The sequence below is a fragment of the Ambystoma mexicanum genome, chromosome 3p (genome assembly GCF_040938575.1).
Source record: "Ambystoma mexicanum isolate Mex_15411 chromosome 3p, UKY_AmexF1_1, whole genome shotgun sequence".
Classification (NCBI taxonomy): Eukaryota; Metazoa; Chordata; class Amphibia; order Caudata; family Ambystomatidae; genus Ambystoma; species Ambystoma mexicanum.
Genome location: NC_090925.1, coordinates 505,863,516 through 505,883,371, shown reverse-complemented (window position 1 = coordinate 505,883,371; position 19,856 = coordinate 505,863,516).

Sequence of the window (19,856 nt, the reverse complement as noted above, 5' to 3'; positions counted from 1 at the left end):
TACCCCCGCACAAGTGATGGGAGATATAGCGAAATCAGTTGTGCCATTTTGGGGGCAGATAGCAAATTCCGAAGACATCAGGAGACTAGCGAGAGTACTGGAGAGAACCATCAACCAGACCACAGATATACTCTATAACATGACATTAGAGCAGAAAGTCATAAGATTAGTAGCACTCCAGAACCGGATGGCATTAGATGTCATTCTGGCTGAACGTGGTAGAGTATGTAAATTAGTGGGGTCCGCTTGCTGTGTTTTCGTACCAGACTCCTCCCCAACCATTTTCAAAGAAATTCAGAATCTGCACGTCCTTAGCTCAGAAGTACATGTTCCCGAGGGGAACTGGAATCTTAGTGCTTGGTTTTGGGATTTCTTGCGATCTTGGGGTTGGAAGGTACTTTCGGTTTTGTTGATCATTTTGGGAGTTCTGCTATTGCTTTGTTGTTGTATCCAATGCCTGCCTAGTATATGTTCGATGCTAGGGGGATGTTGTGCTCAGGCGATAGGTACGATAGGACAAAATGTATATGCCCCGGATAAAACTTCCAAGGAGTATGTGTTAAAAGAGATCTTAGTGAACGACCTGATGGTCATAGATATCTCTGACGGCGATTCAGGGTGTATGGATGATGACGTATGGAGTTACTTGCAAGGAGATCAGAAGTAGTCTTAGCACTTGGCATAGGCCAAAAGGAGGGGTTGTCAAACTGGATATTAAATTATGCCTCCTTTTGTAACGAGTATATTGGCCTACGCCAAGTTGCTTAAAACTGTACGTGAATAACTCTCTACGGCAAGGTCTTGACCTTAGAAAGTGATGTAGGCCGCCATCTTGAATCAAACCGCCATTTTAGGTTCTCTTGCTGTGTAAAAGTCACCCTGTACATCAAAATGGTGGACAATGCCATTCCGAATAGAATCTAGGTCGACATGACCTCTGTACAGCTAATGTATAACTTGCCTACAGGCCACTTGTTAGGGTCGTGAACTGAGACCTTGTCCTACTGTTGACCTGCATGTAAATGGATTACCTGTATCAACGTGTAACGCTCACCTGATTCTCGCAGAGGCGCCGGTCTTGACTGGGCGACCACCGTATCTTCAAAGGTGATGTGTAGCACCCGGTTGGCTCTTTGGGCTGGACCTCTGTGCACTGTATGCCTGACGTGTAGAGTAAGATGTCTGCAGATAGAAAATATGGGGTTAATGAACTGGGGTTATTGGGGTGTCCCTATCTCTTTCCTCTTCTCCTCTCCTGTAGACCCCAAAGGTTAACGCTCTCACCTTAGGTAAGTGAATGCCGAACTTTCCATCTGCCTCGGGGCAGGGTGCTGTAGCCAGTTTCTTCACTGGATAGGTAGCGCAGGCCTCTTGACTTCAGAGGACTGCTGTCCGTCGTTTACTGCACGAACGGTAAGTTTCGAGTCATTCAAATGTTTTTTTAAAGTCTTTAGTAATGATGTCTCTTGTTTTGCAGGGTTCCGGCGATGGCGGATGACGGGCTGAAGTGAGTTGAAGATGGAGCCCGTGTGATGAATAGAAGCGCCTGGAAGCACGTGAGTAAGCGCTTGTTGCCTGCTTCACGATGCGCTCTAACAGTCTTTTTATTTTGCAGGTACGAGTTCGGAGCGGCTGCAGGGTGCCGGAATACCCACTGGATTAGATGTGGAAAGGAGTAATGGCACGTGAGTATTAAAGTTCCCCAATGTCTTTAAACGCACCTTGTTTTGTCTTTCAGATGCGGATGCAGCGCCGAAGGCCTCCGGAGCGTGCGAAGAGTTGGTAAGCTTTTGTCTTTCAGATGCCGGAATGCAGTATGAAGACCTCCGGAGCGCACGAAGAGTAGGTAAGCCTTTGCCTTTCCGATGCCGGAATGCTAACCTGTTCTTTCTTGTCTTTATAGGTGTTGCTGAAGACTGGATTCAGGATGGTAAGCCTTTGCCTTTCAGATGCCAGAATGCTAAACTGTTCTTTCTTGTCTTTATAGGTGTTGCTGAAGACTGGATTCAGGATGGTAAGCCTTTTTCCTTAGGCCCAGGACTGGATGCAGAAGACACGATGAGCGTCCTGCTGCAGAGGGTGCAGAATAACGCAAAGCAAGATTCATCCACCGGGTGTGGTTTAAATAGCCTCCTGTAGTGCTTAGGTGTCTCCTTCCACAGCCACGCCTAAGTAAGAAAAGAGTTCCTGCCTTCCAGAAGAGTTCCAGTGTTCTAAATCTAGGGAGTGGCTCCAGCCCCACCCAACAGGAAAAGTAGTTCCAAACAGAAGAGGATCAGAGGCTCAACTGGCAGGCAAGTAAGCAGCATGGTCTGCTGCAGGTAAGTCCACCCAAGCATTATGAGCCCGGCGCTTCCAGCGCTGGGACTGGGCATATTTATGAGCCTGGTGCCACTGGCGCCAGGACTGGGTCCAAAAGGTCCCAATTGGGACTGGTTGGCACTCGGAACCTGGGTTATGGATCTGCTTCCTAGGGAGTTGGGAAAACCCTGACCTTTTGGAAGCAGAGATCATGACAGTACCCCCCCTCAAGGCCCCTCCCAAACTGGGCTTCTCCGGGGGTTTTGGCTTGTCAGGAAATGTTCGGTGAAATCTTTTGATTAGGCGAGGAGCGTGGACATATTCAGCAGGTTCCCAGGATCTCTCTTGGGGGCCGTAGCCTTTCCAGTCAATTAGGTAGAATAGTTTAGATTTGGAGATCTTGGAGTCCAGAATGCTTTTGACTTCAAACTTGAGTTCTCCATCCACTAGGATAGGTTTTGGAGATTTGGTTAGTCGGGTTTGAGGTTGCACAGGTTTTAATAGAGAGATGTGGAAGACCGGATGTATCTTCATGTGCGGGGGCAAGTCCAACTTGACCGCTACTGGGTTTACTATGGTAGTGATGGAATAGGGACCAAGGTATCTTGGGTTGAATGTGCGTGGCCCTTTTAGAGATAGATATTTGGTGGATAACCAGACTTGATCCCCTACTTGATAGTGAGGGGCTTCCTTCCGATGTTGATCTGCTCCTTTCTTGTATTGTTCTTTAGCCCTTTGAAGGTGAGAAACAGCTTCCTTAAAGGCTTGGGTGATTGTAGAATGCAGGTAGTCTACTGCTGGTGTTTCAAGATCTTGGAGGGGATCCAACTCCTGGGTTCGAGGGTGACTGCCGTACAAAAGAAAAAACAGGGTTTTCACAGTTCCCGAGTGGACAGAGTTATTGTAGGCATACTCGGCTATCCAAAGGATATCTTTCCAAGTTTTTTCAGTTTGTTGAGCATGCAGCGTAAATACTGTTCCAGAGTTTGATTGGTCCTCTCGGTTTGTCCGTCGGTCTGAGGGTGGTGACTGGTCGATAGTCTCACATCAATTTGAGCCGACCGACAGCAACTTCGCCAAAAATGAGAAATAAATTGACTACCTCGATCCGAAATTAGAACCGAAGGAAAACCGTGCAGTCGGACGATGTTTTCGAGAAATTCTCGGGCCAGAGTTGCTGCTGTTGGCAAGCCTTTGAGCGGAATGAAATGCGCCATCTTGGAGAATAAGTCCACGATTACTAGAATCGTATTGTATCCGGAGCATGGAGGTAGATCGGTGATGAAGTCCATAGAAAGCGTATGCCAAGGGCGAGGTGGGATGTCAATAGGGCGTAAGAGGCCTGCTGGTCTTTCCTTTTGACTCTTGTTTTGGGCGCATACTCCACAGGACATTATAAAGTCTCTGATATCTTTTTTCCAAGACGGCCACCAGAAGTAGCGCTTGATCTTTTCTGAGGTCTTGGCTATACCGGGATGACCTTTCATTAAAGAGTCGTGATAACAAGAGATTACTTTTTTCTGTAAATCTGTGCTGGGTAGGTATAATCGTTCTTGGAAATACAATAAGTTGTCCTTTACTGCAAAGTCCTTTCCCTGCAGATGCCAATTCTGTATATCTGCTGGAGTTACACGTTGCCTGGCTTTATCCTTAACTTCCTCTATGGATTCTGTGGCGATTACACCCAGAATTCTTTGTTCGGGAATGATTGGTACAGGTTTAGGGTTGATCAAGTGTTCTTCCACTCCCATCCGAGAAAGGGCATCGGCTTTACCGTTCTTTGTACCTGGTCGATAGGTAATTATGAAGTCAAACTCGGCAAAGAATAATGCCCAACAGAGTTGTCTAGAGGATTGGGCTTTTGCAGTTTTCAAATATTGCAGGTTTCGGTGATCCGTAATCACAGTAACGGTGTGTCGGGCCCCCAGCAGATAATGCCGCCAAGCCTTAAAGGCAGACTTGATAGCCAGAAGTTCCTTGTCAGTAATCGTGTAATTGACTTCAGGAGGCGAGAATTTGCGGGACCAAAATGCCACGGGATGCAACTGATTGGTCATCGGGTCCTTTTGTGATAGAACTGCCCCCATGGCAAGGCTTGAAGCATCAGTTTCCACGATGTAGGGGAGTTCGGGGCGAGGGTGTTTTAAGATTGGTGCAGAGATAAATTTAGTCTTCAAATCCTGGAAAGCTTGTTCCGCCTCGGTAGACCATTCAAAACGTTTGTTTTTCTTTAACAAGGCAGTGATGGGCTGGACTATTCGAGAGAACTCGGGGATAAACCTGCGGTAAAAGTTAGCGAAGCCTAACATGCCTTGCACACCTTTTACGGAGGATGGTGATGGCCATTTGAGAACTGCATCGACCTTCTTTGAATCCATACGCACCCCGCCAGGTGATAATATGAATCCCAAGAATTCAACTTCAGTCACGTTGAAAACACATTTTTCCAACTTAGCGAAAAGTTTGTGTTGACGCAATCTTTCGAGGACCATTTTCACGTGTTTCCGATGTTCAGATTCCGATGAAGAATAAACGAGGATGTCGTCAATGTAAACAACAACACATACATCTATGAGCTCTCTGAGGACATCGTTCATAAAATATTGAAAGGCGGCCGGGGCATTGCAAAGTCCGAAGGGCATGACCTGATATTCAAATAGCCCATACTTGGTGCGGAAGGCCGTCTTCCATTCATCGCCCTCTTTTACTCGTACCAAGTGGTAAGCTCCTCTAAGATCCAGCTTTGTAGATATGCATGCTTTTCTGACTTGGTCCAGGAGTTCAGGGATCAAAGGTAACGGATATCTATTCTTAACGGTGATCTGGTTCAGGGAGCGATAATCGATACAAGTTCTAAGGTCTCCTTCCTTTTTTGGAACGAAGAACAAAGCTGAAGAAGCAGGGGACTTGGAAGGACGAATAAACCCATTTGCCAGGTATTGATCCAGGTATTGTCGAAGGTGAAGGTTCTCAGGCTCGGTGAGGGCATAAATTCTACTACAAGGAGGAGTAGATCCAGGTATCAGGTCTATCTGGCAGTCATAAGACCTATGAGGAGGTAGAGAGTTAGCCTGATCCTTCCGGAAAACATCTTGGTATTCTAGGTATTCGGGAGGTAACTGGGGAGTCTCTGAAGGAATTGCGGCCAGTGCAACACCAGGTCGAGGGTGACAAGTAGAGACACATTCTGGAAACTGAACCATTCTTGCTCGCCAATCGATCAGAGGATTGTGTTTCTCTAACCAAGGTATTCCTAGAATAATCTGAAACTGAGGGGCCTTGATCACATCGAACACGATCTTCTCATGGTGTCCATCTTGACTTACTAGCGTCACTTCTTGAGTGGTATGCGTTACTGGCCCGGAGGCTATCTCCGTACCATCCACCGTAGTAATGACGTCCTTTACAGCCTTGGGACAAAGAGTTAGATTCATCCTCAAAACCATTTCATGATCCACATAATTGCCGATGGCACCGCTGTCGACGTAAGCTTCAATTGCATGTAATCGATCCGGATTATCAGGGCTAATGAGGACCATAGGTATCACGAAATGCGAGGTCACGGAACTGGTTTTTACGCTCGGCAAGAGGACCTCTATTCTTGTCGGGCGAGGTCGTTTCCCTGCTCAGAGTTTGTAACTTTGGTAACTGCAGCTCCTACTGCCTTCTTGGCAGGTTTCACCAGACAGTCTCGAAGAAAGTGCCCTGAGTTTCCGCAATAGAGGCATAATTGCAACTGTTTCCTCCTTTCCCGCTCCCGTTGTGTTAGAGGACCTTTCAGACCCCCTATTTGCATGGATTCCCCGGAGTCTACTCCTTTGGAAGGAGTTGGCGGTTTGGAAAATACTCGAGCATCAAACTTGGAACGATCGGCCTTCCTGTTCTGCAGCCTGTAATCTATTTGAACGACCAAGTCTATGTAATCCGAACAGTCTTGTGGGGGATTCACTACTTGGGCTAAAACGTCTTTGAGCCCTCCACGTAGACCTCTATAAAACAGCGTAATCCTTTTGTCCTCAGGCCATTGAGTTTCCACTATTAGTCTATTGAAAGATGCAATATAAGCCAAAAGGTCTTGATTACGCTGTCGCAACGAAAGAAGCTCATTGTCCAAGGCCTGTCCCTGTGAATGTCTTGCGAACAGCTTTTCCATACTAAGCTGAAAGGCTTGAAAATCATGGAGAACCGGATCATCTTGATGAACTAGAGGGATCGACCAGTCTGCCGCATTGCCACTAAGGTACGAAAGTACAAAAGCTACTTTAGCTTGATCAGTTGGAAAGGCTGCTGGCCGGCATAAGAAGTGCAACCGGCACTGATTGATAAATACTGCAAACCTCTTTGGGTCACCAGAAAATCGCTCGGGCGGAGCCAGAGGTACATTCCCAGGTAGGTTGATCTGCACTGGATTCATAGAGGATGTTGAAGGAAGATTTGCCCCTGATGCGGGTAACGGGGTCTGTCCGGCTTGTGACTGTAGCACTTGTCTAGCAAGATTGTCTGTTCTCTCCTTGGAAATAATTAGTTCCCTTCTTAGAGCATTCGTTTCCTGACGAGTTGCATGCACTTCTGCCCTTAGTTCCCCAAGTAACCGGGCTAGGGGGTCAGTATCCGAGGTTTCCATAGCGCCTGGGCGAGAGTTTTGCGGTAGGCTTTGCGTTCTGTAACGCTCACCTGATTCACGCAGAGGCGCCGGTCTTGACTGGGCGACTACCGTATCTTCAAAGGTGATGTGTAGCACCCGGTTGGCTCTTTGGGCTGGACCTCTGTGCACTGTATGCCTGACGTGTAGAGTAAGATGTCTGCAGATAGAAAATATGGGGTTAATGAACTGGGGTTATTGGGGTGTCCCTATCTCTTTCCTCTTCTCCTCTCCTGTAGACCCCAAAGGTTAACGCTCTCACCTTAGGTAAGTGAATGCCGAACTTTCCATCTGCCTCGGGGCAGGGTGCTGTAGCCAGTTTCTTCACTGGATAGGTAGCGCAGGCCTCTTGACTTCAGAGGACTGCTGTCCGTCGTTTACTGCACGAACGGTAAGTTTCGAGTCATTCAAATGTCTTTTTAAAGTCTTTAGTAATGATGTCTCTTGTTTTGCAGGGTTCCGGCGATGGCGGATGACGGGCTGAAGTGAGTTGAAGATGGAGCCCGTGTGATGAATAGAAGCGCCTGGAAGCACGTGAGTAAGCGCTTGTTGCCTGCTTCACGATGCGCTCTAACAGTCTTTTTATTTTGCAGGTACGAGTTCGGAGCGGCTGCAGGGTGCCGGAATACCCACTGGATTAGATGTGGAAAGGAGTAATGGCACGTGAGTATTAAAGTTCCCCAATGTCTTTAAACGCACCTTGTTTTGTCTTTCAGATGCGGATGCAGCGCCGAAGGCCTCCGGAGCGTGCGAAGAGTTGGTAAGCTTTTGTCTTTCAGATGCCGGAATGCAGTATGAAGACCTCCGGAGCGCACGAAGAGTAGGTAAGCCTTTGCCTTTCCGATGCCGGAATGCTAACCTGTTCTTTCTTGTCTTTATAGGTGTTGCTGAAGACTGGATTCAGGATGGTAAGCCTTTGCCTTTCAGATGCCGGAATGCTAAACTGTTCTTTCTTGTCTTTATAGGTGTTGCTGAAGACTGGATTCAGGATGGTAAGCCTTTTTCCTTAGGCCCAGGACTGGATGCAGAAGACACGATGAGCGTCCTGCTGCAGAGGGTGCAGAATAACGCAAAGCAAGATTCATCCACCGGGTGTGGTTTAAATAGCCTCCTGTAGTGCTTAGGTGTCTCCTTCCACAGCCACGCCTAAGTAAGAAAAGAGTTCCTGCCTTCCAGAAGAGTTCCAGTGTTCTAAATCTAGGGAGTGGCTCCAGCCCCACCCAACAGGAAAAGTAGTTCCAAACAGAAGAGGATCAGAGGCTCAACTGGCAGGCAAGTAAGCAGCATGGTCTGCTGCAGGTAAGTCCACCCAAGCATTATGAGCCCGGCGCTTCCAGCGCTGGGACTGGGCATATTTATGAGCCTGGTGCCACTGGCGCCAGGACTGGGTCCAAAAGGTCCCAATTGGGACTGGTTGGCACTCGGAACCTGGGTTATGGATCTGCTTCCTAGGGAGTTGGGAAAACCCTGACCTTTTGGAAGCACAGATCATGACAGTACCCCCCCTCAAGGCCCCTCCCAAACTGGGCTTCTCCGGGGTTTTTGGCTTGTCAGGAAATGTTCGGTGAAATCTTTTGATTAGGCGAGGAGCGTGGACATATTCAGCAGGTTCCCAGGATCTCTCTTGGGGGCCGTAGCCTTTCCAGTCAATTAGGTAGAATAGTTTAGATTTGGAGATCTTGGAGTCCAGAATGCTTTTGACTTCAAACTCGAGTTCTCCATCCACTAGGATAGGTTTTGGAGATTTGGTTAGTCGGGTTTGAGGTTGCACAGGTTTTAATAGAGAGACGTGGAAGACCGGATGTATCTTCATGTGCGGGGGCAAGTCCAACTTGACCGCTACTGGGTTTACTATGGTAGTGATGGAATAGGGACCAAGGTATCTTGGGTTGAATGTGCGTGGCCCTTTTAGAGATAGATATTTGGTGGATAACCAGACTTGATCCCCTACTTGATAGTGAGGGGCTTCCTTCCGATGTTGATCTGCTCCTTTCTTGTATTGTTCTTTAGCCCTTTGAAGGTGAGAAACAGCTTCCTTAAAGTCTTGGGTGATTGTAGAATGCAGGTAGTCTACTGCTGGTGTTTCAAGATCTTGGAGGGGATCCAACTCCTGGGTTCGAGGGTGACTGCCGTACAAAAGAAAAAACAGGGTTTTCCCAGTTCCCGAGTGGACAGAGTTATTGTAGGCATACTCGGCTATCCAAAGGATATCTTTCCAAGTTTTTTCAGTTTGTTGCAGCATGCAGCGTAAATACTGTTCCAGAGTTTGATTGGTCCTCTCGGTTTGTCCGTCGGTCTGAGGGTGGTGACTGGTCGATAGTCTCACATCAATTTGAGCCGACCGACAGCAACTTCGCCAAAAATGAGAAATAAATTGACTACCTCGATCCGAAATTAGAACCGAAGGAAAACCGTGCAGTCGGACGATGTTTTCGAGAAATTCTCGGGCCAGAGTTGCTGCTGTTGGCAAGCCTTTGAGCGGAATGAAATGCGCCATCTTGGAGAATAAGTCCACGATTACTAGAATCGTATTGTATCCGGAGCATGGAGGTAGATCGGTGATGAAGTCCATAGAAAGCGTATGCCAAGGGCGAGGTGGGATGTCAATAGGGCGTAAGAGGCCTGCTGGTCTTTCCTTTTGACTCTTGTTCTGGGCGCATACTCCACAGGACATTATAAAGTCTCTGATATCTTTTTTCCAAGACGGCCACCAGAAGTAGCGCTTGATCTTTTCTGAGGTCTTGGCTATACCGGGATGACCTTTCATTAAAGAGTCGTGATAACAAGAGATTACTTTTTTCTGTAAATCTGTGCTGGGTAGGTATAATCGTTCTTGGAAATACAATAAGTTGTCCTTTACTGCAAAGTCCTTTCCCTGCAGATGCCAATTCTGTATATCTGCTGGAGTTACACGTTGCCTGGCTTTATCCTTAACTTCCTCTATGGATTCTGTGGCGATTACACCCAGAATTCTTTGTTCGGGAATGATTGGTACAGGTTTAGGGTTGATCAAGTGTTCTTCCACTCCCATCCGAGAAAGGGCATCGGCTTTACCGTTCTTTGTACCTGGTCGATAGGTAATTATGAAGTCAAACTCGGCAAAGAATAATGCCCAACAGAGTTGTCTAGAGGATTGGGCTTTTGCAGTTTTCAAATATTGCAGGTTTCGGTGATCCGTAATCACAGTAACGGTGTGTCGGGCCCCCAGCAGATAATGCCGCCAAGCCTTAAAGGCAGACTTGATAGCCAGAAGTTCCTTGTCAGTAATCGTGTAATTGACTTCAGGAGGCGAGAATTTGCGGGACCAAAATGCCACGGGATGCAACTGATTGGTCATCGGGTCCTTTTGTGATAGAACTGCCCCCATGGCAAGGCTTGAAGCATCAGTTTCCACGATGTAGGGGAGTTCGGGGCGAGGGTGTTTTAAGATTGGTGCAGAGATAAATTTAGTCTTCAAATCCTGGAAAGCTTGTTCCGCCTCGGTAGACCATTCAAAACGTTTGTTTTTCTTTAACAAAGCAGTGATGGGCTGGACTATTCGAGAGAACTCGGGGATAAACCTGCGGTAAAAGTTAGCGAAGCCTAACATGCCTTGCACACCTTTTACGGAGGATGGTGATGGCCATTTGAGAACTGCATCGACCTTCTTTGAATCCATACGCACCCCGCCAGGTGATAATATGAATCCCAAGAATTCAACTTCAGTCACGTTGAAAACACATTTTTCCAACTTAGCGAAAAGTTTGTGTTGACGCAATCTTTCGAGGACCATTTTCACGTGTTTCCGATGTTCAGATTCCGATGAAGAATAAACGAGGATGTCGTCAATGTAAACAACAACACATACATCTATGAGCTCTCTGAGGACATCGTTCATAAAATATTGAAAGGCGGCCGGGGCATTGCAAAGTCCGAAGGGCATGACCTGATATTCAAATAGCCCATACTTGGTGCGGAAGGCCGTCTTCCATTCATCGCCCTCTTTTACTCGTACCAAGTGGTAAGCTCCTCTAAGATCCAGCTTTGTAGATATGCATGCTTTTCTGACTTGGTCCAGGAGTTCAGGGATCAAAGGTAACGGATATCTATTCTTAACGGTGATCTGGTTCAGGGAGCGATAATCGATACAAGTTCTAAGGTCTCCTTCCTTTTTTGGAACGAAGAACAAAGCTGAAGAAGCAGGGGACTTGGAAGGACGAATAAACCCATTTGCCAGGTATTGATCCAGGTATTGTCGAAGGTGAAGGTTCTCAGGCTCGGTGAGGGCATAAATTCTACTACAAGGAGGAGTAGATCCAGGTATCAGGTCTATCTGGCAGTCATAAGACCTATGAGGAGGTAGAGAGTTAGCCTGATCCTTCCGGAAAACATCTTGGTATTCTAGGTATTCGGGAGGTAACTGGGGAGTCTCTGAAGAAATTGCGGCCAGTGCAACACCAGGTCGAGGGTGACAAGTAGAGACACATTCTGGAAACTGAACCATTCTTGCTCGCCAATCGATCAGAGGATTGTGTTTCTCTAACCAAGGTATTCCTAGAATAATCTGAAACTGAGGGGCCTTGATCACATCGAACACGATCTTCTCATGGTGTCCATCTTGACTTACTAGCGTCACTTCTTGAGTGGTATGCGTTACTGGCCCGGAGGCTATCTCCGTACCATCCACCGTAGTAATGACGTCCTTTACAGCCTTGGGACAAAGAGTTAGATTCATCCTCAAAACCATTTCATGATCCACATAATTGCCGATGGCACCGCTGTCGACGTAAGCTTCAATTGCATGTAATCGATCCGGATTATCAGGGCTAATGAGGACCATAGGTATCACGAAATGCGAGGTCACGGAACTGGTTTTTACGCTCGGCAAGAGGACCTCTATTCTTGTCGGGCGAGGTCGTTTCCCTGCTCAGAGTTTGTAACTTTGGTAACTGCAGCTCCTACTGCCTTCTTGGCAGGTTTCACCAGACAGTCTCGAAGAAAGTGCCCTGAGTTTCCGCAATAGAGGCATAATTGCAACTGTTTCCTCCTTTCCCGCTCCCGTTGTGTTAGAGGACCTTTCAGACCCCCTATTTGCATGGATTCCCCGGAGTCTACTCCTTTGGAAGGAGTTGGCGGTTTGGAAAATACTCGAGCATCAAACTTGGAACGATCGGCCTTCCTGTTCTGCAGCCTGTAATCTATTTGAACGACCAAGTCTATGTAATCCGAACAGTCTTGTGGGGGATTCACTACTTGGGCTAAAACGTCTTTGAGCTCTCCACGTAGACCTCTATAAAACAGCGTAATCCTTTTGTCCTCAGGCCATTGAGTTTCCACTATTAGTCTATTGAAAGATGCAATATAAGCCAAAAGGTCTTGATTACGCTGTCGCAACGAAAGAAGCTCATTGTCCAAGGCCTGTCCCTGTGAATGTCTTGCGAACAGCTTTTCCATACTAAGCTGAAAGGCTTGAAAATCATGGAGAACCGGATCATCTTGATGAACTAGAGGGATCGACCAGTCTGCCGCATTGCCACTAAGGTACGAAAGTACAAAAGCTACTTTAGCTTGATCAGTTGGAAAGGCTGCTGGCCGGCATAAGAAGTGCAACCGGCACTGATTGATAAATACTGCAAACCTCTTTGGGTCACCAGAAAATCGCTCGGGCGGAGCCAGAGGTACATTCCCAGGTAGGTTGATCTGCACTGGATTCATAGAGGATGTTGAAGGAAGATTTGCCCCTGATGCGGGTAACGGGGTCTGTCCGGCTTGTGACTGTAGCACTTGTCTAGCAAGATTGTCTGTTCTCTCCTTGGAAATAATTAGTTCCCTTCTTAGAGCATTCGTTTCCTGACGAGTTGCATGCACTTCTGCCCTTAGTTCCCCAAGTAACCGGGCTAGGGGGTCAGTATCCGAGGTTTCCATAGCGCCTGGGCGAGAGTTTTGCGGTAGGCTTTGCGTTCTGTAACGCTCACCTGATTCACGCAGAGGCGCCGGTCTTGACTGGGCGACTACCGTATCTTCAAAGGTGATGTGTAGCACCCGGTTGGCTCTTTGGGCTGGACCTCTGTGCACTGTATGCCTGACGTGTAGAGTAAGATGTCTGCAGATAGAAAATATGGGGTTAATGAACTGGGGTTATTGGGGTGTCCCTATCTCTTTCCTCTTCTCCTCTCCTGTAGACCCCAAAGGTTAACGCTCTCACCTTAGGTAAGTGAATGCCGAACTTTCCATCTGCCTCGGGGCAGGGTGCTGTAGCCAGTTTCTTCACTGGATAGGTAGCGCAGGCCTCTTGACTTCAGAGGACTGCTGTCCGTCGTTTACTGCACGAACGGTAAGTTTCGAGTCATTCAAATGTCTTTTTAAAGTCTTTAGTAATGATGTCTCTTGTTTTGCAGGGTTCCGGCGATGGCGGATGACGGGCTGAAGTGAGTTGAAGATGGAGCCCGTGTGATGAATAGAAGCGCCTGGAAGCACGTGAGTAAGCGCTTGTTGCCTGCTTCACGATGCGCTCTAACAGTCTTTTTATTTTGCAGGTACGAGTTCGGAGCGGCTGCAGGGTGCCGGAATACCCACTGGATTAGATGTGGAAAGGAGTAATGGCACGTGAGTATTAAAGTTCCCCAATGTCTTTAAACGCACCTTGTTTTGTCTTTCAGATGCGGATGCAGCGCCGAAGGCCTCCGGAGCGTGCGAAGAGTTGGTAAGCTTTTGTCTTTCAGATGCCGGAATGCAGTATGAAGACCTCCGGAGGGCACGAAGAGTAGGTAAGCCTTTGCCTTTCCGATGCCGGAATGCTAACCTGTTCTTTCTTGTCTTTATAGGTGTTGCTGAAGACTGGATTCAGGATGGTAAGCCTTTGCCTTTCAGATGCCGGAATGCTAAACTGTTCTTTCTTGTCTTTATAGGTGTTGCTGAAGACTGGATTCAGGATGGTAAGCCTTTTTCCTTAGGCCCAGGACTGGATGCAGAAGACACGATGAGCGTCCTGCTGCAGAGGGTGCAGAATAACGCAAAGCAAGATTCATCCACCGGGTGTGGTTTAAATAGCCTCCTGTAGTGCTTAGGTGTCTCCTTCCACAGCCACACCTAAGTAAGAAAAGAGTTCCTGCCTTCCAGAAGAGTTCCAGTGTTCTAAATCTAGGGAGTGGCTCCAGCCCCACCCAACAGGAAAAGTAGTTCCAAACAGAAGAGGATCAGAGGCTCAACTGGCAGGCAAGTAAGCAGCATGGTCTGCTGCAGGTAAGTCCACCCAAGCATTATGAGCCCGGCGCTTCAGGCGCTGGGACTGGGCATATTTATGAGCCTGGTGCCACTGGCGCCAGGACTGGGTCCAAAAGGTCCCAATTGGGACTGGTTGGCACTCGGAACCTGGGTTATGGATCTGCTTCCTAGGGAGTTGGGAAAACCCTGACCTTTTGGAAGCAGAGATCATGACACAACGGAACTGATCTATGCGCATACTGATGTATGTATTAGAAGATTGACCTGACAGAAACCCTAGACCAGTAATACATTCATGGAATGGTTAATCCGCGAAGGGGTTGGACAACAGGCTGGAGAAATGTATAAAAGCCTGAATGTCCCAATGTACAGGCTCTCACTGAATACATGGAACGCTGTTGAAGTTCGTTGTGTTGTACTGAGGGCCGATAGCTATCTGATCTGTCATTTGACTTTGTCATTGTTTTACCTTAAAATAAAGTACTTTGTATGTTCCTTTGTAACCGGTGTTTGGTGTGTTTCCTTTGGGTTCCCCGGCCTCATATTATTTTCCTCTTTTCACACCTTGATGCCACCTGGTCTTGGCCGCGCTCTACAAATTCATTTACATTACATTACAACACATAGGTCAATGTTAGGGAGAATTCTCTGTGTAGGCTGAATTTCCTAACCTAGTGGTCCCCCAGCGGCTTTGCTGGATTTCGGGAGTTTGTTTTTTTCCATCCGGCCAAGAGTGAGACTCTTTTTCTCCCACTCTTGGACATGAATGTGTGTAATTCCTTTGAATGTCAATGTGTTCTATGGGCTATGGGGTCTTTTACTCCATAGGGTCTCATGTTTTTCTATGTGTGTTACACCGCAACCTACGTGCCGTAACACTGGGGCGTCCGAGCGGACCTCCACCATAAACTCCATACCCGGGGACTGACTACTGTCTCCCCGGGCATGTAAAGTCACCATTGGCTTTACTAGACCTAAATTTACTAACAGAACTAGTACAAACCATCTTATTGTGGAGGTTCTATTAGGGGTAATTCGATTACTCCTGGATCTGTTACTCGAGGGGGCACTGTCCCGTCCCCCCTCGTCGAGTTTTGGCTGGTGGCAGTGGAAACTACTTGTTATGTTCGACCCCGGACATAACCCTATGGGATTCGTCCCATTGTTGGAGATTGATACTTTTTCTCGTTAATCTCTAACGTACCATCGAACTACTTATCTTAAATAGGTTTATCGGATGGTATTTTCTGCCAGAACTCGGTTTTTAAAATGGCGTCTGTGTTCGTCTCTGTGACTCCTAAACCAAAGGTTGAGCCCTTTGTTCCACTTTTGGTGGGCCTCTGGACAGAGACCCTCCAAAGTGGTGCCATTCTGTCTGGGTTACCACAGGGGTGTGGGAGGGGGTTTAGGCACCCTGGACCGAGTTGCCTTGCCAACTCCGGTCGCACTCTGGAGTGATTGGCCCAAGTGGTGAGCCTTCCCGCTCACCACTTAGCATGTGTTGATAAACAGCTAGGCTGAATGAATGGGGGTTTTCTGCATAAAAGCAGGGCTTTTGGGACTGGATCTTCAGAAGTCGCCACAGGACCTAAGAATCCGACGAGGGTAACGCTGAGCCGACCTGCATGACGACACCTCCGGTGGAGCCCTGCGGAACTGACTCACCACTTCCCGACGACAGAGGAGATCTCCCTGCCGGAGAGTCTCTTCCCCTGACTGGTGGGAACAACCAGTCCCCTTTGCTTTTTATTCACCTCAGGACGCAGTGGTCGAATTGCCCGTGCAGAGCACCTCGGCAACTGGATAGCCACTACCCCTGTACCACGACCAAAAGGCGGTGCCTTGTGACGGAGCACTCCGCGGCTGGTCTCTTCCCTGGTGGTGCACCGGACTTCACTTTTCTTCGACGACGAGATCATCTCTACTCTTGGCAAAGACCCGTCGTGCATCCACCACCAGGAACAACTCCCCCCGCCGGAGCTGTCTCTCCACAACAAGGTACCGTGTCCGCCTGGCTTCCCTTTCGATCGGTTCGAGTGAGGTGTCTTAATCCTCTCTGTTCCGTTGGGTCGCCTCCAAGCTTTTCTCATTTATTGTTCTGAACTGGTTCAATCTGCCGATAACAATTTGCTACAAAGACTTGAATGCATCTCCACTAGAGACTTTTTGGGACATCGCGCCTTGCCTCTCTCCGAGTGGGCCTGGCCTCTGAACTTTACGATCTATTGTGGTTCTTGCCTTCTTACCGTACAACTTGCCCGTGAAGTATTGAACTGTGTTGTTTTCATAACCTGCCTATCTTTTTCTCTCCCGTCCTAACCAATATTAGAGTGTCATCTAGGTTGAGGTATACACCTCTGTCTGTAAATAAGTGGTGCCGGTAGAACCTAGACTTGTCGAAATATTGCTAGGGGGATTGATCGTTTCTTCTTCGTAGAGTAATTGTGTTTGATTTGTTTGCCGTGAATTCGCCATAGTGTTTTTCATAGATGTTTTATTATAAATAAATACCTTAATATCTTTTCACTAAGCCTTGTTGCGTGTTTGCTTGTCTTGCTGGGAAGAATTGCCCTATTTTGTATATTCCTCATACTGCTCAACTCTTCTTGAGGGAAGTCTGACTGCTCAGCCACAGCTACCAAGTGAATCTGTGTGGTACAGACTGCTACCAAGTGGGTTCACCGCCAAACACCTGTAGTCCTAAATCTTTTGCAGTGGTCCCAGAGGGAACTGCACAGGTTTCCGCCTAACAGTCAATCTTCCAGTTTGAGGATTTTTATGCCAACAAGGCGACATGAGCCTGAAATCTCTGCACTGGCAAACCCACATGCTACCCTCTGAGCGACCAGGTCTAATTTAAGAAAGAAAGCTTTCTGTATTATAACATAGCTGTCAAAGGTGTAATCCATGAGGATGCATCTGGGAACTAGCTAGGGTTGGACTGGGCTAAAAAGACAGTCTAGGCCCGATGAAAAATCGACCCACAATTACACATTTCAGCTCCTTACTTTCCATAACAAACTGTTTGAGTACTATCCAAGGGAGTGTTTTTGGTAAAATATCTTGCGAATAATGCATTTGAAAACATATGTGCTTAGAATCAATGGATACAACTAGTAGTAAATTATGAAACTGCCTCACTCTGGACAAAAAAGTGGTCCATTCTGTCAACAATAATTGGCCCATCCTAGAATACTGGGCTGGCACTTTGGACATTGCCCTTTGTCGATGCAGGCCAATCCGAGCATGCATGCTCTAACCTTTGAGACACTGGGTTTCCTTTCAGAAAGCATGGTTGCTGCATTTAAAAAATGTTATAAAACATATTGGTGGAGCCGTAATTACTATATTACAACAATGAAATTCCCATTCTCGAAATTCATTTAAGCCGAAGAAACTCAAGAACTCATGGCAAGTTTGAGCAAGTCCTGACGCTGTAAGTAACACAAGCAGAACATGGAGGTCAAGGGTGCAATGCGTGAAGATACACCTGGGAACTAGCGATGCTGGCTCGGGTAAACAAAGGTGCTGATCTCTCTCTCTGAGATGTTTTTAAAGGAAATAAATATAAAACAATATAACAGTAAAAAAAAGAAATTACTGATTTCCTGTCAATTCATTGATCAACCTACCAATTTGATTAATGTCATGCCGACAAGTGCACTTACACCTGCAACCTTGCCATTGGTAAACCCATGTTCTAACCACTAAGTCACTGGGTCTACTTTCAGAAAGCATATCGTTTTGCATTATGACATGTCTGTCAAATATGTAATGGATGAAGATGTATCTGGGAACTAGCAGTGCATGTTGGGATAAACAAAGGTGCTGGTCTCTCTCTGAGCCATTTGAGATCAAAACAATGATAAAACAATGTTTTTTATAACCATAACAAATAAAAAAACACGTTACAATTGTCCCCACAAGTAAACTTCCAGTTTGAGATTTGTCACACAAACAAAGGGATCTGAGCCCGAATCTTTGCCAGGGGCAGCCCACATGCTACCCTCTGAGCTACCAGCTCTCCCTTCTGAAAGATAACTTTTTGTATCATAACATAGCTGTTAAAGGTGTCATTGATGAAGATGCTTCTGGGTACTACCCCGCTACATCTTCACTATATTTATACAATAGTGAAATGGGACAGATGCGGTAAAGGAAAACCGGCCTCATGTGACTAGGAAGTGTCCTGTGGGAAACAAATGGTGCGTGGTCTTTACCGTTATGGTAGGTGAATCATCCACGGCCATGTTGGAATGGGCAAAAAGAGCGCCTGTGGCAGCATTACATTATATGCATATCTTTCTAGAAGACATGATGGATCAAGTTTACATCATGTTTAAACAGTGCGAGTAAGTACCCTTAGTTCATGAAATAAAACATCAACACATTTTGGAGGATGCCACCTTACCAACGAATGAGGAATCAAAACTGCAAATTCCTTTGATCTAATAATTTTTAAATCTACAAATTAAAATCTTCATTGAGACCTATAACATCACTTTGGGTCAGAAAAATCAGTTTTTATTCTCAATATTTCAATTTTTGTTGGGATCGTTTGGGATCTTTCGCTTGCAGCAAAACGGTCCAGGTCACATTGTCTTCTGTATGTTGTCTATCTTGAAAATGCTGCAGCAAAGGTGCATCAATATCGCCAGTAGGAATGCCACTTTTGTGTTCTATTATCCTTGCTTTTCTTTTTCGTCTAGTCATTCCAAAGTAGATATTCCCGTAGGGACATTTGGTACAATATAACACCGTTTGGTAATTGCAATGTTCTAGTGTGCACTGCGCCCACACACGTTCTAATACAATATCAACATTGGTTGAACGGGTGGTTTGTTTGCAGACACTGCACCCTCCACAGGGGGTGTGTCCCATGGCTTTGGGGATACCCCGCATTTCTGGTAAAGTTGGTTATCTGATGATGTTTGTTTTGGACACATCTGTTCTGACTACAGCATTTCTACTACTTACGTAATAAGTGGAAGAGGTAAGGCTAAAGGTCCCTTGTGCAACAAAAGTTAGTGATCATTTGTTAGCGCAACTTGAAAAGTCTTCCTGACTTCAATTTTCGCAAGCAGCACCCTTCCAGCACACCTGTATCACTGATTTCGAGAGAAGCGGATATCTCGCGGGCATTTTCACCACATCACTGGTTAGTTCTCCATAATCCGGCCGCAGCGCGCACTGTTTGACCAAGATTGTGGCGTTATGAAAGTGGCATTTCCTTTTTGCAACGGAATTTACTGAAAAGCGGCCATTCATCGCGATTGGGAAGTGCATGAACGTGTCTTACGAGCAGGCTACTAAGAATATTTGCAAACCACAACTCCCTTCCTCTGGAGTCATTGCCATTCCATGTTCATGGCAGTTTTCAGATTGCGCATAAAATAATCCACCTGGAACCACAAAAGAAAAAGTGAATCGGGTAGAGCAACATGGAAATGACCAGGTCCTAAATTGGAAAAAGGAGTCCTGAATGTATTTAAACAAGGACAGATCCCATGCCCACTTGTCTAAGAAGCTGACCTCACTAGCACACCCCAATGACTTTTTAAACTGCTCTGAATTTTAGGTCAAGATATAGAGGCTGCGATTTTGCATACGTCTTCTTCACTGGAACTGTCAATATCAAAAAAGTAACAGTTTAACTTTGAATAAAGCAAAGAAAAGGACAACCAACGTATCTTCAGGTGACACTCATTAT